The sequence below is a fragment of the Oryctolagus cuniculus genome (genome assembly GCF_964237555.1).
Source record: "Oryctolagus cuniculus chromosome 17 unlocalized genomic scaffold, mOryCun1.1 SUPER_17_unloc_3, whole genome shotgun sequence".
In the NCBI taxonomy this organism is placed as follows: Eukaryota; Metazoa; Chordata; class Mammalia; order Lagomorpha; family Leporidae; genus Oryctolagus; species Oryctolagus cuniculus.
Genome location: NW_027208204.1, coordinates 740,075 through 764,379, shown reverse-complemented (window position 1 = coordinate 764,379; position 24,305 = coordinate 740,075). Strand labels below are relative to the sequence as shown.

The 24,305-nt window shown below is 40.1% G+C and overlaps 2 long non-coding RNA genes across 2 annotated transcripts in view; both read right to left on the bottom strand.

Moving 5' to 3' along the window:
* LOC138843178 (uncharacterized) overlaps positions 1–11,231 on the bottom strand; it is a 36,531-nt gene extending 25,300 nt beyond the window's left edge. The window contains exons 1-3 of the long non-coding RNA XR_011385783.1: positions 9,754–11,231; positions 9,345–9,419; positions 6,916–6,955 (exon numbers count right to left, since the gene is read on the bottom strand). This is a non-coding gene — a long non-coding RNA (uncharacterized lncRNA). The remainder of the gene's footprint in view (positions 1–6,915; positions 6,956–9,344; positions 9,420–9,753) is intronic.
* Positions 11,232–19,878: 8,647 nt separating this feature from the next.
* Positions 19,879–24,305, bottom strand: part of LOC138847903 (uncharacterized) — an 89,904-nt gene continuing 85,477 nt past the window's right edge. Inside the window, exon 6 of the long non-coding RNA XR_011385782.1 lies at positions 19,879–23,750. This is a non-coding gene — a long non-coding RNA (uncharacterized lncRNA). The remainder of the gene's footprint in view (positions 23,751–24,305) is intronic.

Genomic DNA, 24,305 nt, shown 5'->3' with positions numbered 1-24,305 from the left:
GCACCCGTATGGGATGCCAGCCAGCACTGCAGGTAGAGGATTAGCCCTGCTGCATGACAAAACCAGCCCCTTGTTAGCTCTGTTTCTATCATACAGCTTCATGATAGGTTTCCATTTTAATTCCTCTATTCTACCATTCCTAGCCTAGGAACTAAAATAATAACAATATACCAAGGATGATGATATATAGTCTGAGAGCAACACAATTAAGGGCCATCATAATCCCATTTTCAAAAAAGGATTAAGATATGAAATTTTTCATTCTATCAGCAGTTTTTTGCCCTTACAAGATTATTCTGAGCCTTCTACCCATTATGCCTAGTCCTAAAGCTACAACCTACCAACAAGCATCTGTGCCCTAATCTACTAGAATTATCTTTACTAAACACATTAACCTCAGGAGTACCAATTACCCGAGCTCACTAAAGTTTCATAGAAGAAAACAAAAATAACATATAAACTACACTAACTATAATCAAACTTGGAGCTGATGTTACATCTACAAACTACAGAATATTTCTTTTTTAAAAGATTTATTTATTTATTTGAAAGTCAGAGTTACAGAGAAAGAGAAGAAGAGGCAGAGAGAGAAAGGCCTTCCAAAGGTGGTTCACTCCGCAGTTGGCCGCAATGGCCAGAGATGTGCCAATCAGAAGCCAGGAGAGAGGAGCTTCTTCTGGGACTCCCACGTGGGTACAGGGGCCCAAGAACTTGGGCCATCTTCTACTGATTTCCCAGGCCATATAAGAAAGCTAGATCAGAAGTGGAGCAGCCAGGATTCAAACTTGTGACCATATGAGATGCCGTCATTGCAGGTGGCAGCTTTACCCACTACACCGCAACACCAGCCCCAAAATATTTCAATATATCTTTTACCATCTCTGAGGTTGTGTATGGATCAACATTCTTTACAACCACAGGATTCCATGGCCTATTTGTAATTTAGATCTTACTTTCTCATAACAATTAAAATTTCATTTGATATGAAACCATCATTTTGACATTGAAACTGATGCCTGATACACTTTGTGGACACAGTCTGATTATTCTTACACATCTCTCTTTACTTATGAGGATCATAAGTATGTTATGTATGTTATTCTTTTAATGTTAACTACTGCTACTGGCTTCCAATGTATTATCTCAGTTTTAACCTGAAAAAGAATAATGAAACTTACTCTCTCCCTGACAATCCATATATCTGTAGTGCTATTTCTTGGAACCACCATAATCTGGTCGTAGCAATTAAATATTTACATAAAAATAAAGTCCATACAATATTTAGATTTGATCCTATAGCCTCTGCCCAACTGCCATTATCCATAAAATTCTCTTTTAGGCATTACAGTCTTTCTATTCAGCCTAGATACTACCATCTTACTTCCCCTGCCATGGGTACTGCAGAAAAACCTAACACTTGCTCTTACCATAGAACTAATTATAGTTTCCATTTTAGCCCTAGGTCTAGCCTATGAATGAATTCAAAAAAGACTAGAATGAGTGTAATCATTAAAATTAATTATTTCAACACATTAGGTTAAGGTATTCTATTATCACCAATATGCCTTCAAACCTATAGGAATATTATTTTAGCATATGTTGCATCCTTACAAATACTATCATCAGTATACTGATATATCATCACTTTTGTCTTTTTTTTGAAATTTTACTATTTATTGGATTCTTTTTTAAAAAAAAACTTTTATTTAATGAATATAAATTTCCAAAGTACGACTTATGGATTACAATGACTTCCCCCCCATACCGTCCCTCCCACCCACAACCCTCCCCTTTCCCACTCCCTCTCCCCTTCCATTCACATCAAGATTCATTTTTGATTATCTTAATATACAGAAGATCAGCTTAGTATACATTAAGTAAGGATTTCAACAGTTTGCTCCCACACAGAAACATAAAGTGAAAAATAATAGATGATTTTTTTAAATGATGATGAAATCAGATCAGACCTATTGTCATGTTTAATCCCATTGAGAGTCAAGTTGGGAATTGATAATTTCTTTTTTGTTCTTTTTTTTTTTAACAGAAGATCAGTTTAGTATGAATTAAGTAAAGGTTTCAACAGTTTGCACCCCCACAGAAACACAAAGTCAAATATACTGTTTGAGTACTCGTTATAGCATTAAATCTCAATGTACAGCACTTTAAGGACAGAGATCCTACATGAGGGGTAAGTGCACAGTGACTCCTGTTGTTGACTTTACCAATTGACACTCCTGTCTATGGCATCAGTAATCTCCGTATGCTCCAGTCATGAGTTTCCAAGGCTATGGAAGCCCTCTGAGTTCTCCGACTCTTATCTTGTTTAGACAAGGTCATGGTCAAAGTGGAGGTTCTCTCCTCCCTTCAGAGAAAGTACCTCCTTCTTTGAAGACCTGTTCTTTCCACTGGGATCTCACTCACAGAGATCTTTTTGCCAGAGTGTCTTGGCTTTCCATGCCTGAAATACTCTCATGGGCTTTTCAGCCAGATCCGAATGCCTTTAGGGCTGATTCTGAGGCCAGAGTGCTATTTAGGACATCTGCCATTCTATGAGTCTGCTGAGTATCTCGCTTCCCCTGTTGGATCACTCTCCCCTTTATTTATTCTATCAGTTAGTGTTAGCAGGTACTAGACTTGTTTATGTGCTCCCTTTGACTCTTAGTCCTTTCATTATGATCAATTGTGAACTGAAATTGATCACTTGGAATAGTGAGATGGCATTGGTACATGCCACCTTGATGGGATTGAATTGGAATCCCCTGGTATGTTTCTAACTCTACCATTTGGGGCAAGTCAGCTTGAGCATGTCCCAAATTATACATCTCTTCCCTCTCTTATTCCCACTCTTATGTTTAACAGGGATCACATTTCAGTTAATTTTCAACACTTAAGAATAACTGTGTGATAATTACAGAATTAAACCAGTCATATTAAGTAGAACAGACCAAAAAAAAATACTAAGAGGGATAATGTATTAAGTTGTTCATTAACAGATCACTTTTGTCTTTATAAGGTACAATATTATATGCATTCATTTTAGGAACCCTTGTAATCCTAAATGCTCATTTTATCATATCATGTATAATATTCATTGCCTACTAGTATTTGTAGCCTATGAAGCCACTGTGGGTTAAACACAATTAATAATGGCATCCAACACTTATGGTCTAGATAATGTATAAACTTAACCCTTCTCCTAAGATAAAAATTATGTAACTTACTGTGGGGAGCAACTCGGACTAGACTAAGTTACTGGAATTAAGACTTATTCTATGCATCTGCTCTCCCACAATATGGCGCTGGGAGAGGAGTAAACAGCTTCTACGCAGCTGCCTCCAGTTCGACCAATAACCTACAGGAGCTGATCCTGCTCCTGATCGGAGGAGAGCAGTGTACTCGGCATGTGGGTAGCAGAGTTGGGATTGGTGGAAGAGGACTATAAAGGAGGAGAGAGACAACATGCAACAGGAACATCTGAGCAGCCCCCGAGAGAGCCGGCCGGCGGTGTGCCACTCCCCTGCGGAAGTGGGGAAAGTGGCAGGGGGCACCGCCCTTCCACAGAGGTGGAAGGGTTGGCAGCCAACCCGGGAAGAACCAGCAGCAAACCCGGGAAGGGCCGAGCAGACAAAAGAACAGCACAGGGTCCTGTGTCGTTCCTCCGCGAAGAGGGGCAGTGACAACTTACAATTACACTTATTCCCATAACAATGTACTCAATACCACAATACTCTGAATCAACATAAACACACACAGCTTATAGACTACTTCATAATCCTATTTATTATAAATAAACCAATTATAAAATAAGCTGTTTCTCATCCACCTTCCTCTCTGATCCTTCCTGATACCACCTCACAGTTTCCCTTAAAAATCAGAGTGAGTATCCCCTTTCTAAAGGACAACTTCCGTGAAAGTGATAAAATACTAATCTTTCTATAGATATTCTTAATTATGACATTCACAGGCACAGAAGTAATTATATTCTATATACTTTTTAGTCAACAGTAATTTCAACCCAAGTAATTATTACCCAATGAGGAAACTAAATAGCATTTAAATGGAAATCCATGCATAATAACATTGATAGTAAGAAGCAAAAATGTCCCTATATGATCTTCAACTATGATTACCAGAATCCCATGGTCTCTATTGCCAGGTCAATATTCCTTGCAGTCATACTGTTAAAACTAGGAGGCTATGGTATAATATGAGTCACTACTATCTTAAATCTTTTAAACAGACTATAGAGCCTATTTACTTCTTAGAGGATCCCTATGAGCAAAATCATAACAAGCTCCATTTCTCTCTGCCAAACACATCTAAATCACTGAGCACTTTTACATTAGTCCCTCTACTGATGTCATATCTATAAAATACTCTTTACTAATGTTTGCATGAACAAAAACATTCTTAAATCCCAAAGCATTAAAATTACTTGGACAGAGGCTGCATGTTGGGCCTGCTGACCCAGGTAGATGCACAAGCAGGGAGGCTAATTTAGGTCCCAGCACTTGAGGGTTAAGAGTGTCAGTGCAGCTAAAGGAGGTGGTTGGGGACTGCACTGCCCACGTACAGGGCCAGGGCAGGTTAGGAACCAGAGCCTTGTTCAGTCCAGCTCCTTTCTGAGGTTTCCAGATGTCTCCTGGATCATCAATAACAGGTCACAACCTGTATGGTGGGGCCAGTGTTGTGATGCAGTGGGCTAAGCTGCCGCCTGCAATGCCCGCATATCGTATGGGTGCTGGTTTGAGTCCCAGCTGTTCCACTTCCAATCCAGTTCCCTGCTAATGTGCCTGGGAAAGTAGAAGATGGCCCAAGAATATGGTCCCTGCATCCATGTGGGAGACCCAGATGAAGCTCCTGGCTCCTTGCCCTGGCTGCTGGAGCAATGTCGGGAGTGTACCAGCAGATGGTCTCTCTCTCTCTCTTTCTCTCACTGCCTTTCCATTTTTCTCTGTCTTTTTTTCTCTCTCACTCTCACTGCCTTGCAAATAAAATAAGTAAATGTTTAGAAAAAAAACTTTATGTTGCCCCTAGTGAAAACAACCCTCTTGTGGTAATACTTAGTGTGTGTGTTTGTGTAAATGGGCAGAAAAATTGAAAGAACCTCTAAGGTACACACATAACTGCATAAATACTCATATGAGTCTAGAGATAGAGAAAGTTGTCCCTTTACTTGCATGGATATATCCTTGGGTCCAGGATGCTTCAACATCCTAAGAGGAAGGAATTTATTACTACCATAGTTTCTAGAAATGTATACACACAAAATATGTACACACATTATATAATAATATAGCTAGGAATAAACCTACAATTCCTAAATATATGAGTTTATAACAAGAAACTATACACATATACTAAATACACATGAAATGCAAGGAACACACACAATCTCGCACTCATCACACATATACACACACAGTAATCTTTATGTCAGGCAACACTGGGCCCACCACTCACCTGATAGAGATCATGGGGGCATAAACACCCAGAGAGTCCCTCTGCTGCCAGACACAAGGGACCCTGGCAGACACCAATCACCAGGTCCACATCACTGAGACAACTGACACCAGGTTTGTCACTCTCAGTGTGGAACTGGCTACTCTTCCCAAAACTGTCCACTGGAAGGAATGAATCCTCTCAGTAACCTATCAGGTGTTCAGGTTCTCAGGTGCCACAGGGGTGGCTGCAGCTGGGCCCCTCCCTGGAGAACATTCCCTCATTCTGTGTTCTGAGGTGACCATGGCAGCAGTGCATGTAGACATGAGCTCAGATGTCTAAAGGACAACTCAGCCCGGCTGCCAGTGGAGAGTGGGTGTTTGGGGACTTCACAGAGCCAGGGAAAGGCCCCACTCACTGAAGGCTACACAGGGTGAAAGGCCCTTGGAGTCTGTCAGGATTTTTCCCTGAAACAGTCCTGATTCCATAACAACTTCATAGCCTGACCGGATGTCCACCCATTATACCCTTCATTGATAGATGCTTTTGTCAAGTAAATTTGGCACCACCTCCAGGCCGCTTGCCCACGGTGCAGGACGCTCACAATTGTTGACTTTTTGCCTGCTGCCCCCTGCTGGACGCCAGATGAATCGCTGCTCATCAGTAGTCACAGATTTCAGGTCCTGACTTCCCAATTACCCAAGGAGTTGGGGAGCAGTGAGTAACTTGTGCATGCGTCATTGCAGATGGAGACCAAAAGAAGCAAAGACACTGTTAGTGTGCCAGTGCCTCCTGATGTGCTTTACACCTGCAGAGAACAACTGGAATTTAAATGTTACCAAATGCCATTTACTGGACCACACAAAAACAGTCACAGGTCTAGCAAAATATGTACAAAAGTTATCTCCAAAAGGCTACAAAATACAAGGTAGCTTTTATGATCTGTAAACTGAGTTTGAAAATATCTCTGCTTTTCTCCTCAACCTGATCTGTAGAGCATCCCCAGATTTCTCCAGGACTGTCTGATATTGACACACTTATATACACCTAGAATTCCAGACCTTCTGGGGCCAAGACAGACCAATGTCACTGGGTTAGAGGTCAAGGGTTGGGCCTTCCCAAATGGATGCATGAGGTTTGACTAATGTGAGCTCTTCCACTGTTGGATTGAGGTATGTCCCAACCACTGGAGGAAACTATGGACACAAACTACCCATGCACAAGGCCAAGAGCCAGTTTTACATCTATGGCTGCAGTCAGCCAAAAGTCCCTACAACCTCAGTAGGGCTGTGGTTCACCAAAGGGAGGTTAAAGCTTGTATTATGTCCATAGCAAAAATGACAATCTTAGACAAATACTTACCTATATCCACACAGGGAAATGTAAGAAAATATTGAGTGAATCCTTAAAGACATATATTTAACTGCATAAATACTCAGATATGTCTATAAAATATAAATAAATTTCCTTTACCTATATAGCTGTAATTTCACATCTGGGAGACTTCGACATTCTAAGAGGGAAGAAATGTTACTGTCATTATTTGCAGAAATGTCTACTTACACACAACATGTATCAATATATTTACTTATATATACAAAGACATATCAAAAATAATACAAACAGAAATAAGCCTATGACTGCCAAATACACACGTTTATAAGTGTACAAATACAAATGAATTAATAATATACACAACACAGAGACACTTAATCACTGTCTACTGGGCCTTCCCATACCCTACTGGCTAGCATGGCGTCATAAGCATCAAGGCTTCCTTTGGGAAGTGGCATTATGTTCTTAAACTGTGTGTATGAAATACACAAAATTTGTTCCATTTATATAAATTTTTAAAATTTAAAAATACTTTAAAAACATGTAAACTGCCAGTTCCATGGCTCACTAGGATAATCCTCTGCCTGCGGCGCCGGAACAACGGGTTCTAGTTCCGGTCGGGGCACCGGATTCTGTCCCAGTTGCTCCTCTTCCAGTCCAGCTCTCTGCTGTGGCCCAGGAGTGCAGTGGAGGATGGCTCAGGTGCTTGGGCCCTGCATCCCATGGGAGACCAGGAGAAGCACCTGACTCCTGGCTTCAGATTGGCGAAGCGCACCAGCCACAATGCACCAGCCGTAGCAGCCACTTTGGGGGTGAACCAACGGAAAAAGGAAGACCTTTCTCTCTGTCTCTCTCTCACTGTCTAACTCTGCCTGTCAAAAAAAAACATGTAATCTAACACACACATATTTAATATGTTTGTCTTTGGGCTACTGGATCCGCTACTCCCCTACTAGCAAGCTTGGGGCATAGACACCCAAGCAGCTCTTAGCTAACACCAATCACTAAGACCTTGTCACTGAACCTGCCCTGACTACAGGAACCTCACTCTTAATGAGGAGCTGGCCACTGGCCATTCATTCCAAAGATGTTCACCAGAGGGAAAATAATTTGAATTACCCTTGGGGCTCAGAGACTTGGGTGCCAATGCGGGTGGCTGGAGCTGGCTGACTTCACTCTGGGTTCTGAAGTTACCCTGGAGGCAGTACACATATGCACCAGGTAAGATGGCAGCCCTGTGGGACTGGACAGCAAGGTGGGAATCTGGAGACTTCCCAGGGACATGGAAAAGCCCAAGACCTGGAATGTTATATCCTAAATCTTCTAGGTGGGCTCATTGTTTTTCCTTGTCTCTGCCTTTTATGTCAGTAGGAATAAGTAGGAGAATGCTAGTATAAAATTCTTCTTTTGTCTTATGCCTGGAAACTGATACATTTCTAAGATGCCCTTATGTATTTATAATCTTGGAGAAAGAAAAAAGCAGTTCAGCTAACAGATTGGGGACAGAACAAAAACAGCAAAAAACTACTTGCTATTCCTAAACATGTGTTGAAACTCTTCACTCTGCACCCCAAGAGCATGGGCATCACGCTCATTCCATTCTTCTTCTCTCCTTGCACCCTTTTTAAAGACTTATTTATTTCAAAGGCACAGTTACAGAGCTGGAGAGGGAGACATATAGAGAAAGAGATCTTCTGTGTGCTGGCTCACACAGGGCCAGCACTGAAGCACAGTCGGTTTATCTGCACCCTGGCTTTCCATATGGGCTCTGGTTCAAGTCCCAGTTGTTCCACTTCTGATCCAGCTCCTTTCTAAGGCACCTGGGAAAGCAGTGGATGATGGTCCAAGTCTTCGGGTCCCTGCACCCACATGGGAGATCCAGAAGAAGCTCCTGGCACCTAGCTACAGATTGGCCCAGCTCTGGCCATTGCAGCCATTTGGGGAAACAACCAGCAGATGGAGGACCTTTCTCTCTGTGTCTCCCTCTCTCTGTAACTTTGACCCTCAAATAAATAAATAAGTAAATCTTTTTTTTTTTTTGACAGGCGGAGTGGACAGTGAGAGAGAGACAGAGAGAAAGGTCTTCCTTTCCGTTGGTTCACCCTCCAATGGCAGCTGCGGCCCGCGCGCTGCAGCCAGCGCATCATACTAATCTGAAGCCAGGAGCCAGGTGCTTCTCCTGGTCTCCCATGCGGGTGCAGGGCCCAAGCACTTGGGCCATCCTCCACTGCACCCCTGGGCCATAGCAGAGAGCTGGCCTGGAAGAGGGGCAACCAGGACAGAATCCAGTGCCCTGACCGGGACTAGAACCCAGTGTGCCGGCGCCGCAGGTGGAGGATTAGCCTATTGAGCTGCGGCGCTGGCCATAAATAAGTAAATCTTTTTTTAAAAAAAATACCAAGTATCAATAAACACCTTGCCTTCTGCTTCCTTCATGCTTCTGAGTCCATCCTTTGGGAGGGCTCAGGTGGGCTTGTTTCTCATACAGTGCAATACACACTCACTGGTTACTATCAAACACTTAGAGCTAAATGGTGTTTGTGGTAGAAGGAATGACTTAAGCTTACCTGTTCGGTGAGGGCTACAGGTTTTGAACAATACAGTCAACTCTCCATAGCTGCAGGTTCTGCCTCTGTAGGTTTCTAATATTTATAATATTAGAAAAATAATTTCTAATATTCTGATATAAATACTAACATTTATGCATTGTATATTTGTTACTTATATTTAATATATCTTCGTATATGTGATTACATACATTAGTATCTGTATATTAATCACTATAACTTCTAAGTAAAGAAAATGAATTACAGTAAGCATTATTTTACAAAAGCAAGCCGCACACTCTATCATCCATCCAACCGCTAACTGCGACCATGTACCGGGTTAATCAGCCCCAACTGTAACCTTCTGAGCGTCCGTTGGTCCCCCACTCTCCACCCCCACCACCTCCTCCAGACCCGCCGCTTGGCTAACCTCATTAGACGATATAAAAGTGGACGATGGGGGGCGCTTGACAATTGGCGCTAACGCACATGGGACAGAGCCGACCAACTGACAGGAGTTCAAAGGTGCACGGACCTGGACCACCTCCACCTCGCTCAACAAGTAGGGGACATCCCGCGAGGCCCTGGTCATCTGCCTTGGAACTCTCTCCAGCGCAACTGCCCCCAACTGCACGAGGGCCGGCTCCCTGAGGGGGCACCTCCCTCGTGACCTGGGCCACGCGGGCCAGTCCCCGGGTCTGAGCTGGATCTCACCAGAGCAGCTTGTCAGGGGCGTCTAGAGCAGCGTAGCCTCATGGACCAGAAAGTCCTGTGGGCGGGCGGCCTGGGCTGTGGAACTGAGCCCTAGAGGGACTCGCACAATTGATGTGATCCTGTCAGAAGGTATTTCGGGCTTTAGCTCAGAAGAGAGGAAATGACTGATAACCTTGACTACACAAAGTTTAAACAAAATCCACAGGCAAGATAAAAAGACAGCAAAATTGATGTGAGAAACATTCCTTCCAATGACTTGGCATTAAGGATTTTGTTTGCCTATTACATACTGCTTTATAAACATGTACAATTTGCATGTGGTTTTTATTTTTTCTTTTAAAAATTTATTCACTTGAAAGCCAGAATTACAAAGCAGTACAGTGAGATCGAGTTTCTATCTGCCAGTTCACTCCCAAAATGGCTGCTACAAGTCAAGCCTGGGCCAGTGCAAAGCCAGGAGTTTAATCCAGTGTCCCAAGTGAGTGGCAGGGGCCCAAGCATTTGGGCCATCTTCCTATGCTTTTCTTAGGCCATTAGCAGAAATCTGGATTGGGAGTGGAGCAGCAAGGATGTTAACCAGCACCAATATGGGATGCCCGCATTGCAGCTGGCGGTTTGACCCACCATGCCATATATTTATAGGAAAGTATATTGATTTCAGCATTATATAGTATAATAACCAAAAACTGAGGCAAAGGAAAAACAGGCATTCTGTAGGAACAGCCAGATTAAATAAATTCTAATGCATCTGTACAGCTTATTACTATGACTTTGCAGCTTATTTTTAGTGAGGTAAATATTGTGAATGCAATGTTGAATAAAAGTACAAATTACAGGGGCTGGAGCAGTGGCATTGTAGACTAAGCCTGTGCCTATGGCGCCAGTTCATGGCCCCACTGATCCTCTTCCAATCCAGTTCCCTGTTTAAGGGCTGGGAAAGCAGTGGAAAACAACCGAAGTGCTTAGGTTCCTGCAGCTGCACTGGAGACCAGAAGAAGCTCTTGGCTCCTGGCTGTGGGTAGGCCTAGTTCTGGCCATTTTGGGTATTTGGTGAGTGAACCAATGGATAAGATCTTTCTCTCTGTCTCTTCTCTCTCTAACACTGCCTGTCAAATAAACAAAATCTTTAAAAAATGAAATTATACATTTATCTCTTCAGAAAACAAAGGAATAAAATTACAAAAACAACAGAAATTTTATAAACATAAAAATTAAATTGCAAACTACTGAACAGTAGCCAATTGAAAAAATAAAACAGGATATCAGGAAGTGTCTTGAAAGAAACGAGAATGCAAATATAACATATCAAAATCTGTGGAATATAGAAAAAGCAGTGTTAAGAACACAGTTTATGGCAATAGAGCTTATACCAGAAAAACAAAAGAATGTCAAATTAACAATGTAATGATGGAAGTCAAGGGCTTAGAAACCAAACCCAAAATTACCAGGAGGCAAGAAATGACATCCCAGCAGAAATTAATGAAACTGTAACAAAATAAAAGAGCAACAAAATGAAAAGGTTTTTTTTAAAGAAACAAAATAGGCAAACCTTTAGACAAACTAACAAAAAGAAAAACTAAAATAATAGAGATAAAAGATGTTACAACTGACACTACACAAATACAGAGGATCATAAGCAACCACTATGAACAGCTAAATGCTAACAACCTTGAAGAAATGGATAAATCCCTGGATATATATGACCTACCAAGATTGTAGTAAGGAGATATAAAAAATCTGAACCGACATATGGCAAGCAATGAGACTGAAGGAGGAATGTAAGAACTTACATGAGTGAAAGTTTCAAGATCTGAAGGTTTTAATATTGAATTCTCCAAAATATTTAAAGAGGGACCAATACAATATATAATATATTTACAATACAATACAATATACAAAATATTTAAAGAGGGACCAATACAATATTATTCCAAAAATACTGAAAAGAAAGGCACTCTGTCAAACCCCTTATATGAGGCCAATATTATTCTGATACCAGATCTAAACAAAGACACAACATAAAAAGCAAACTACAGATCAATAGTCTTGATGAACATAGATGCAATAAATTCCAACACCATATTAGCAAACTAAATCCAGCACTACATATAAAAGATGATCCATGGGGCTGGCACTGTGGCATAGCAAGTAAAGCTGCTGACTACAGTGCCAGATTCCCATATGGGTGCCAGTTTGAGTCCCAGCTTCTCTAATTTCAATCCAGCTCTGTGCTATGGCCTGGAAAAGCAGTAGAAGATGGCTCAGTCCTTGGGCACCTGAACCTGCGTGGGAGACCCAGGGTAAGCTCCTGGCTCCTGGCTTCGGATCAGTGCAGCTCCGGCCATTGTGGCCAGTTGGGGAGCGGACCAGCACATGGAAGACCTCTCTCTTTCTCTGCCTCTCTCTCTCTGTGTAATTCTGATTTTCAAATAAATAAATCTTTTTTAAAAAAAGATCATACATCATATTCAAGAGAGATTATCCAAGAGATCAAAGAGTGGCTCAACATTTGGAAATCAATAAGCATCCTAAGTCAGACTAACAGAATGAAGAACAAAAACCATGCACAATCCACTGAAAGAGATGCAGAGAAAGTATTTAATAAGATTCAACGCCCCTTCATAATAAGAATTCTTAACAAACTAGGTATACAAGAGACATCCCTGAAAATGATAAAGGCAACAGATTACAGTCTAACAGCAAATTTCATATTAAATGTGGAAAACCTGAACTCATTTCTCTAAAATACGGAACAAGACAAGGCCATTCATTTTCACCACTCTTACTCAATATAAAAAAATAAAGGCCATAAAAACCAGAAAAGAGGAATCAAAATATCCATGTTTGTGGATGACATGGTATTGTACATAGAAAATTCCAAAAATCAGTTACAACTGGAGAAGCAATATTGTAAAGTCACAGGCTACAAAGTCAACATATAAAAAGAGAATTTTTATACACCAATAATGATCTTGCTGAAAGAAAAATCAAGGAAAGAATCCCTTTCATAAAATGTATAAAAATTTATTTAGGATGAAATTCAATGAGAGCTCTTTACAATGAAAAGTATAAAAGTATATGATGAAAAAAATGGAGAAAGAATAAAAAAAATTAAGATATTCTTTGCTCAGAGATTGAAGCATTAATGGCATTAAAATGTACACACACCTGAATGAATCTATAGGCTCAGTGTAAACCATATGAGCATATCAATGGCATTTTATACAGAATTAGAAAAACGTATCCTACACTATGGAACCACAGAATGCAAACAAGTCAGGAAGTCCAGATTCCCCCCAAGATCAAGCTGGAATCTCAATACTTGATTTCAAAGCACACTGCAAAGGCATAGTAACTAAGACAGCATTGTACTGGCATCAAAACTGACTCATAGATCAACAGAACAGAATAGAGAATCAAGAAATTCATCCATGTACATACAGTCAACTGATTTTTGACAAAATTGCCAAGAACATACATTAGTGAAAGGTTGTTTCTTCCAATAAATGGTGCTGGGTAAACTGGACATGAAAATTAGATCCCTACCTCTCACGATATACAAAATAAACTCAAGATAGATCAAGCACCTAAGTGGAAGATGTCAAACTATAAAATGGATACAAGAAACCCTAGAGGGAGTACTTCAGGACATTGATATAGACGATGATTTTTCAGACAAGACCTCAAAATCACAGGCAACAGAAGCAAAACTAGACAAATGGTATTGTATCAAACTCGGGAGCTTCTGCACAGTAAGCAAACAATCATTAGCATGAATGTACACCCATCAGAATGGGAGAAAATATCTAAGTTCCTTACCTGACAAAGGACTAACATGCAGAATGATGGATGGTCCTTGATGCATTGTGATTTGGCTAATGCATTTGCAACTTGATGGTTTGTGACAGTGTAACCACACAACCAAGCTGATTTTCATTTCAGTCTAGTTTTCAATAAATTACATGAACTGGTCAGCATGTCTGGACTAACCAAATTTAGGTTAAGATGATTTTGCCCAGATAGGATAATGGGAGAGTTCTGCAGATGTTTAAGGCAAGCTAGAAGAAGCTCCAGTTGTTGCTGGGTTAGACATATTAAATATATTCATTTTCAGCTTTGATGTGCTCATTGGAACATCACTCCATTGTAAGTTGAGGGGCATCTCTATATTGAAAGTGGCCTAGTGCTGTTCTAAAGCTGGCCATGTTCATGCTGCTTGCCCAGGCAGTGGGGCTTCTGGGCCAGCCAGCTGGGTCCTGCACGCTTGGCTGGGAAACTTCTGTGAGCACATGGCTGGAGCTCGGCACAGAACTGGGGAGGAACAGCAAACTTTGTGGACTAGGTTTATTTTCAAAGATTTCTTTATTTATATGGAAGGCAGGGTTACAGAGAGGCAGAGGCAGAGAGAGATAGGTCTTCTATCAGCTGGTTCACTCCCCAGATGGCTGCAACGTCTGAAGCTGTGCTGATCTGAAGCCAGGAGCCAGGAGCTTCCTGCAGGTCTCCCACGTGGGTACAGGGGTCCAAGGGTTTGGGCTGTTTTCTACTTTCCCAGGGCATAGCAAAGAGTGGGATTAGAAGTGGAACAGCCAGGAATTGAACCGGTGCCCATATGGGATGCCCACACTGCAGGCAACAGCTTTACCCACTATGCCACAGGGCAGGCCTCATGGACTAGATCTTAATCAGCAGCCCAGATGAACTTTAATAAACCAGCCTGACATTTGTAGCCTCTCAAGATCCATACACACGAATCCTTTAATCAACACCAATTTGTGTCCTGACTTTTTATGGTTTGTGAAGTCTGAGCAAAGCTCTGGTTATGGAAATACAAAGGACTTAATTATTTGCCCCAATTATTTTGTCAACTGAAAAGTGAACCAGGCATAGCACAGTCATGGGAAGAAATTCAAGTTTATGGAAGATCCTCCTATATGAACGCCCAGTCTGCACAATCTGGAAGCTAGAAGCTGAAGGCACCATTTATCATCTTGCCAGTATTTCATTTGTAGATCAGACTGATAGTTTCTGCATTACATTTTCCCCTTTGAGTTCTTGGATTCTCTGCGTGGTATTCACGGAGACCCACAGAGGAAGGCATTTTTTCAGGTAATCCTAATGGCAGAAACTGACTGTCGATATGTGTCTTGGAGAACAAGGAAATTATATTTGCTCTTTGCTCAGCATCATTACGCCTCCTACCCATTTTCAGTTTTAATTGGCAGTGACACAGCGGAAGTAGAAGATGGCCCAAGGTCCTGAGTCCCTGCACCTGTGTGGCAGACCTGAAAGAAGCTCCTGGCTCCTGGCTCCTGGCTCCTGGCTCCTGGCTCCTGGCTTTGGATCAGCTCAGCTCTGGCCATTGCAGTCATTTGAGGAGTGAACCAATGGAATGGAAGACCTCTCTCTCTCTGGCTCTGCCTTTCTCTGCAACTCTTTCAAATAAATACAATAAATCTTAAAAAAAGACTCTTGTCATCATTCCCCAAGTAAATCACAAAATACAGAAAACTGAGGTAATAGTTTTATAAATCAAGTTCAGAGGCAAGATGCTACTGCCAGATGTTTTATGCATCTCACATCCAGTATTGCAAATAAATTATACAAATGTTAAATTACACACATGTTAAAGAAAAGAAAAAAGAAAGGAATCTGTGCTCATGGCTGATTTAAACATGTTTATTGGTGTCTCTCCTCCCTGTGAACCAGAGCTGCTCCTGGGTTTGCTCATCACTGTCACATGGTGTGGAAGGCACTCTGTGGGACTTCCAAAGTTTTGTCTGGAAATGCCATGAGCCTCTGCCAGGTCACTGGTGCCACTCATCTGTGGAGCCCTTGACCAGCAGATCAGCACTTTGCATGCCCCAGGGCTCCCCTGATGTAGGAAACTTAGGTCTCTTGGGAAGTTTCATGTAGCCCTCAGCCTGAATCCAAGCTCCACTGCTTGTCTTGAGTGACGCCATCTCCAGACAACTCCAACTCCCCACTGTGGATTCAGTCCCACACACTGACTCTTCCCTCAGACCTCAGACATCAACAAGCAGATGTGGGCCATCATCACCATGTGACCTATGAATTTCTCTCCCTTTTGGCCATGAGAAAAATAACATGATGATTACATTTATTTTATTTATATATATTTATACATTATATATGCTTACACTTATATAAGCACATGTATAATTTTATGTATTATATTTATATTAAACTATATATAATTTATTATATTTATTGTATTTAATCTTATCAAATTTTGTTTGAAAGAAAATTCCATGTTAACAACAAGAGAAACAACATGGGTGTAGTAGAGGTAAAAGGTACAAAACATGGACGAGAAATCTGCCTTTCCTTCCTTCCCTCTGTCACAACCTGCGAGGCCTGGCTTCTGGAAGAAGCTTCTGTAACACTGCTGCATAACCTTCAATATCGAGTCATCCAAAACCAGGCAGCACTGACACTGTGGTGGGCTTCATTCTAGGGCTTGGCCTGCATTTACCCCATCTCCGTCCATGTATGCAACGTGTGATGAACAAATCAGATCCTTCAACATTGTCTTTAAACATTTGAAACAATCTGAGATGAATCCTTAAAACTGCCAATATTTGCTGACTATGGTATGATAGATCAATATATGTGGACAACAGGTACTCATCGAATCAAGGTAAAATTTTCTTCTCTGAAGAGGAAACCTTTGGTCTCTGCTTTTCTATTTGCTCACAAAATGAAGATTATTGTGAACTGCAGCAAACTACACCATGCTGAGCACACAAGAAATTATTCCTTCTACTCAGTCACTGCCTCTTTCTCTATCTCTCTTTATCTCTGTCTACACTTGCCCTATGCCTCCCACCTTCACACAAAACTTTTCTCTCAAGCTGCAGACCCCTACAAGTCTCCATTTTGAACAATAGAATACCGCCTCTTCCTTCCCTCCCCTGTCCACCCACCTGCTCTGCTGAGTAACCTCTGAAGAAAAAGCAGTGCCATCTGTGGTGATGCAGGTTTTTGCACATCAGTATTTCCCATTTATGAATTCTAGAAAGCTAGGTGGAACAGTGCTATGTGTGATATAGTCTGAGTGTGTTGCAAAAATGCTTCTGTGTTGGAAGCTTGGTCCCCAGTGCAGCTATTTTAGGAGGAACAGGAAATTTTAAGAGGCAGAGACCAGTGTGAAGTAATTAGGTCACTGTGGGCTGTCATTGAAGGGGATTAATGTAGCTCTCATGGGACCTAGGAAGTTTTCACAAGAAACCTGTCTTAAAGAGAATTGACCTTCATCCTCTCAGGGCTCCTGACTCTATGGTTGGCCACATCACATGTGCTCCCCAATCTGAACATGGCCTTTTAGGCTGCGGTGTGTGTGGGGGGGGGGAGAGAGAGAGGGAGGGAAAGAGAGAGAGACTGTATGTGTGTGTATGTACTAAGTAAGCATCTTAAAATTATTATAGAGGTAGAGTGACAGAGAGATGGAGAAGGGAGAAGGGGAGGGGGACAGATGCAGAGGGTGACAGAGAGGAGGTAGGGAGGAATGGACAGAGACAGCACTCCCACTGATTCACTACAAAATGCCCACAACAGCTTGCACACAGGCCAAAGCTGGGAGCCAGGAACACAATTCAGATCTCTCAGGAGGGTGGCAGTAATATTATTTTTCAGCCATCCCAGTGGACTCCCAAGGCCTGCTCTAGGAGGGTTCTTCAGTCGTGAGACACATGCAGGTAGCAAATGCAGGAACCTCCAATAAGGGACATGGGCATCTCAACCAGCCTCTGAATTCCTTGGCCAAACTTATGCCATGAGCCTCTTTTACATACACTTTTTGAAGTTGTAAAATAGTTGCCCTATTTGTTTGAATGGCCTAGAGACAAGGAGACACAGTCCATCAGACAAGATATAGACAACAATCAAATCATTAGATGTCAGTTTAGCTGGATATACACAGTGTTTTTTTTTTTTTTGTACTCTATATATTAACTACAACCAATCAGAGAAAGCACATGTCTTCAGGGGTCTGGCTTCTTTCATTAGCATAATGGTCTCCAGTTGCACCCATTTTGTTGCAAAAGATAGAATTTCATTCTTTTTTATAGATGAGTATGTATATATGTACCATATTTTCTTTAATGAGTCACCAGTTGATGGAAATCTGGGTTGATTCCCTACCTTGGCTATTGTGAATTGAGCTGTTATAAACAGGGGACTACAGATAATTCTTTCATATGCTTATTACATTTCCTTTGGGCATTTTCCCAGAAATTGGATGGGTGGATCATATGATAGATCTATTTTCTGAGGAATCTCTAGACTGGCTTCCACAATGGTTATACTAGCTTACATTCCCACCAGAAGTGTATTTAGGGTACCTTTTTCTCCACATTAGCAGGGTCTAGAGATGGATTTTTATTATCAGAAAATGAAAGTATGGACCTGGCACTGTGGTGTAGCGGATAAAGCTGTTGCCTGAAGTGCTGGCATTCTATATGGGTGCTGGTTGGAGTCCCTACTGCTCCACTTCTGATCTAGCTCTCTGCTATATCCTAGGAAAGCAGTGGAAGATGGCCCAAGTGCTCGGGACCCTGCACCCACATGGGAGAGCAGGAAGAAGCTCAAGTCTCCTGGCTTTGGTTCAGTTCAACTCAGGCTACTGTGGCCAGATGGGGAGTAAAGCAGCAAATGGAAGACCTCTCTCTCTCTCTGTGTCTCTCCATCTCTGCCTCTGTCTCTCTCTCCCTGCCTCCTTTCTTCCCTCTCTGTAATTCTGACTTTCAAATAAGTAAATAAAACTTTTTTTTAAAAAAGCCATAAAAGTATAAGAGAAGCTGCTTCTGCATGTGGTAAGAAAATGATAATGGTATTGTAAAAAAGATGAGAGAAAACTCTGAAAATACAGAATAGCAAAGAAAAATAAGTATTTCAAAATGAAATTTAGACTAAATAATCTAAGATTTGAATTACTTGATAGAAAAAAATGATAATCAGCTTTAACACTTTTTTAGAGGTTTATTTATTTAAAAGGCAGAGTTACAGAGAGAGAGACACAGAGAAAGAAATCTTCAGTCTGCTGGTTCACTCCCCAAATGGCTGCAACACCCAGGGCTGAGCTAGGCTGAAGCCAGGAGCTTCAACCAAGTCTCTCATGGTACTTGGATCCAGGGATCCTAGGTACTTGGGCCATCTTCCACTGCTTTCTCAGATGCATTGGCAGGCAGCTGGATTGGAAACAGTGCAGCCAGGATTAGAACTAGCAACCCTAGGGATTCTTGCATTGCAGGCCATGGCTCAACCCACTATACCATGTAGCCCCCAAAGGCAACTGATCAATACTTAAAATAACTAAGTTTCTCTCTCAAATATGTGAAGTAACTTGATTTAAACAAATTTACATAGTACTAAATACTAGAAAGTTAAAACGCCCAAACCAATAACATTTCTCTACACCAAATGATGAACTTTCTTAAACAAACAAAAGAATTTAGACCAACTGCACTTAGCAATTACCATAAGAAAATAAATAAATAAATAATAGGTAAGTAAATAATTAGGGATAAATTTAACCAAGGAAGTGAAAGACTTATACCCCCAAAATTATAAACATTAATAAAAGCAACTGAAGAGAGCACAGATAGATGAAAAGATATCCCATGTTCATGGATTACAAGAATATTGCTGAAGTAATATTACTTGAACTAATCTGTTAAACAATATCCATCAAATTTCCAACATCAACTTCCTTTTTGTAAATAATTTTTATTTATATAAGGTGAACAAATTTCATGTGTTGCCTACATATGGATTTAGGAGCACAGTGATATTTTTACCCTCCCTCTGACCCACACTCCCACACTCATCATTTTTCATATATAGAAAAAATCCTAAAATTAATATGGAACAAGAAAAACAAATAGTCCAGTGAAATGAATCATAAGCAAAAAGAACAAAGCTAGGACATCGCATTACCTTATTTCTAACTATACTACATGCAATAGTAATTAAAATAACATGGTACTGGCATAAAATTAGACATACTGGTCAGTGCAATAGAACCGAAGGTCAAGAAAAGAACCCATGCAACTATACCAATGGAATTTCGATAAACGTGACAAGAATATACAATGTGAATGGACAGTCTCTTCAATATGTGATGCTAGGAAAACTGTATATTCAATTAAACAACAATGAACTGGGACATTATCTTGCACTAAATATAAAAATTGACTCAAAGTGGATTAAATTAAATGAAATGGTGCAACTACTAAAGCAAATACAGAGGAAAAGCCATGCAGTGTTGGTCTAGGCAGTATTTTTTTTTTTAGATTTGACAAAATGCAGACAATAGAAACGAAGACAATGAGATTACATCAAAACTAAAAGCTTCTGTATAGCAAACAAAGCAATTAACAGAGCAAAGAGATAACCTACAGATTGGGAGGAAATACTGACAATCCACATATGTGATAGGGTTTAATATATAAAATATATAAGTATTCAAACAACTCAAAAATGGGTCTGAATGAATGGTTCTCAAAAGAAGGATTTGAATAGATGTTTTTCAAAAGAAGACAAACTAAAGGCTAACCTTAAAAGGTTCAACATCACTAATCTTTAGGGATATGCAAATTAAAACATCACACCTGTTAGAGTGCCTCTTCTCAGACAGACAAAGGATAGTCCAGTGTTAGCAAGGATGTGGAGAAAAAGATAACCACCATACACCTTTGGTGGAAACATAAATTAGTACAGCCACCATAAAGTTGAGATAAAATACTAAAACTAAAACCACTATATGATTCATCAATACTGCTTCAAAGTGTCTTAATGGAAAGATTTTAACATAGTATATGGAATAAATGTCTGCCTGCCTATATTCATTTCAACATTTTTCATAATAGCTAAGATATGAAATCAGCCTAAGTGTCCATTAACAGATAAAAAAAAGTGTGTGAAGTGTGTGTGTGTGTGTGTGTGTGTATAAAGAAATAACATTTAGCCTTTTTTGTTTTAACATTTAGCCTTTTAAAAAAGGAAGAGATTCTATCATTGAGGGCAACATGGATGAACTGGAAAACATTATACCAAAACAAACCATACACAAAAAGACCAATGATCAAGTTCTCACTAATATGTGGAAGCTAAAATAATGGAAGTCATAGAAGTAGATGGTAGAATGGTAGTTATCAGAGGTTGGGGAATAGGGGAAAGCAGGGAGATGATAATCTGTGGGTACAAAGCTCAGAAAGGCTATTTTAATTTTTGAGGTTTAATATACAGCATGGTGATAGAGGTAATCATTGAGTACTATTTATTTCAACTTCACTAAGAGAATAATTCTCAGATGTTCTCACCACAAGAAATGTCAAATATTTGAGATGATGAATAGGTTAATTAGTTTGATTTAATCTATCTATATGGTAGTCACAAACCACATAACTTTATAACCTATAAATATACATGATTACAATTTATAATTATAATAAAAAGTAGAAAAATACATGATTAAAATATATTGATCAAGTCACTGTTTCTCATAGTGTACAATGTAATACTTTATCCATTTTTGTATTTTTTTGTTCTAGTACTATTGGTTGAACTCTGTAACTAACACACAATTATTCTTAGGTGTTTAAATTTTAACTGAAAAGTGATCCCTGTTAGGAATTTGGAAAACATTATGCTGAGGGAAATAAGCCAGTCCCAAAGGGACAAATATCATATGTTCTCCCTGATCGGTGACAACTAACTGAGCACCGAAAAGGAAACCTGTTGAAGTGAAATGAACACTGTGAGAAATGGTGTCTTGATCAGCCCTTGCCCTGACTGTCGATGAACAACTTAATACGTTATCCCTCTTAGTATTTTTTTGTTTGTTCTACTTAATACCTTTGGTTGAATACTGTAATCAATACACAGTTATTCTTAAGTGTTGAAACTTAACTGAAAAGTGATCACTGTTAAATATAAGAGTGGGAATAAGAGAGGGAAGAGATGTGCAATTTGGGACATGCTCAATCAGACTTGCCCCAAATGGTAGAGTTAGAAACATACCAGGGGATTCCAATTCAATCCCATCAAGGTGGCATGCACCAATGCTATCTCACTAGTCCAAGTGATCAATTTCTGCTCACAATTGATCATAATGAAAGGACTAAGAGCCAAAGGGATCACATAAACAAGACTAGTGTCTGCTAATACTAACTGATAGAATAAAAAAGGGAGAGAACGATCCAACCTGGGAAGCAAGATACACAGCAGACTCATAGAATGGCAGATGTCCTAAACAGCACTCTGGACTCAGAATCAGCCCTTAAGGCATGTGGATCTGGCTGAAAATCCCATGAGAGTATTTCAGGCATGGAAAGCCAAGACACTCTGGCAAAAAAAAAAAAAATGACCTAAATGAAAGATCTCCACGAGTGAGATCCCAGTGGAAAGAACAGGTCATCAAAGAAGGAGGTACCTTTCTGTGAAGGGAGGAGAGAACTTCCACTCTGACTACGAGCTTGCCTAAATATGATCAGAGTCGGTGAACTCAAAAGGCTTCCATAGCCTTGGCAACTCATGACAAGAGCCTAGGGTGATTCCTGATGCCATAAACAAGAGTGTCAATTTGTTAAGTGAACAACAGGAGTCACTGTGCACTTACTCCTCATGTAGGATCTCTGTCCTTAATGTGCTGTACATTGTGATTTAATGCTTGAAAAGAAAAATCTGTTTTAATTTATTTAATAAAACATTAAAATAAATCTGGATTTGCATTTATTTTTTGCAAATGAATATTAAAAGTTAAACAACAGGGAACTGGGTGGTATACAAATATTTGTATACAAATAGTCTAGCAGCAGGTTTCCTGCCTTTACTGCCTGCATACAATAGAAGAAAAATGCATTTGAATTATTGAATCTAAATTACTAAATCTAAAACTGTCTCAGCATTTCATTCTGTCTTTACTTGCACAGACACAGTATGCTCAATTTATACAGATAATCCTAAAAACTTTCAGTAGAAGTCATTTTAGAAACCAGTCTAAATCCCAATTAATTCATTTTTGGAGAACAAAAGGGGGTACTATTTCAAAGCACTTAAAACATGGCTGCTGATTATCATTACCAGTTTTGATAACCAAAGCTTCTTCCCTTCCAAAGACACTAGCCCAATTTCCTTCTATTTCTCCTTGTTGTCTTGACTTTGTGATTTTAAGCAAAAGAATTGTAAAAAATTCTTCCGATCCTCTATTTATGAAAGGAAAAGAGAGGATGACTAGATGATGGCACTTGATGCAGTAAGAACCTGAAAGCTAATTGCCCCCTCCCTTTCCTGCCCAGCTCAAGAGTTTCTGCAAACATTTTTGGAGAACGTCAAAGTGTTGCTCTGATGTTTGCACCATCCAAAGAAGAAAAGATGGTTATTTTATCATCACCAGTTACTCAGGACTAAGGTGGCTCATCTCATTAGTAAATGTCCTGTGAAAGATAAACATGAATGGCCAAATGACTAGGAGCGAAGTCTCTCGGAAAATTCAGTGATCCCCTTCATGGGTAATCTTCCAGGGCATCAGGTCATGTGTTGATCTATTGCAATCACAAACTGTAAATAAATATTTTCTTCTTACCTTCCAGCAAATGCTGTGGAACCTGCTGCTTCTCAGCTGCGCATGAATCCCCTTCTGCCCTTGTTGCCAAGTAATTGTTGTTTACAAGTTGTTCTTCCCATTCTTTCCTACAGGAAAGAAACCAAAGCACGGGAATCCCTTTGTTAGAATTCTTCTGCTTAGAAAGGAATGCTATAGGAAATTAATTTTAAACAAGCCTAAGAAACAAAACTTTTAAATCATGTATATTTAATTGTGTACTGTTTCTGAATGCATGGCTGTCTTTTGGGAGACAGTTCTTCTGTACATTTAATGAATATGTAGATAGCTATAATTATGCCAGTGACTGAAATTCATAAAGTTTAAGGAGGCTATTCTATCTCCACTAAAATGCTGGTAGTGCAGTTCAGTGAATAAACAAAAAATGAATATTAATATAAACACTTGACTCCAATACATACTTGACTGCCAAAGACATATTTCAAAAAATACACACAGAAAGGTGAATTGTTGATTACACTGATTTATCACATGAGATATTCGTGTAGATAAACCTGTTTCTCTTTAATGTTAGGCTGGGCAGTTAAGTATAGTGAGACTACTTACTTTAGCTGTTATTGCTATTCACTATTGAAATCTGCAATTTCTCTCTACATGATCAGTTCTAAAATTTTAACAGGTAT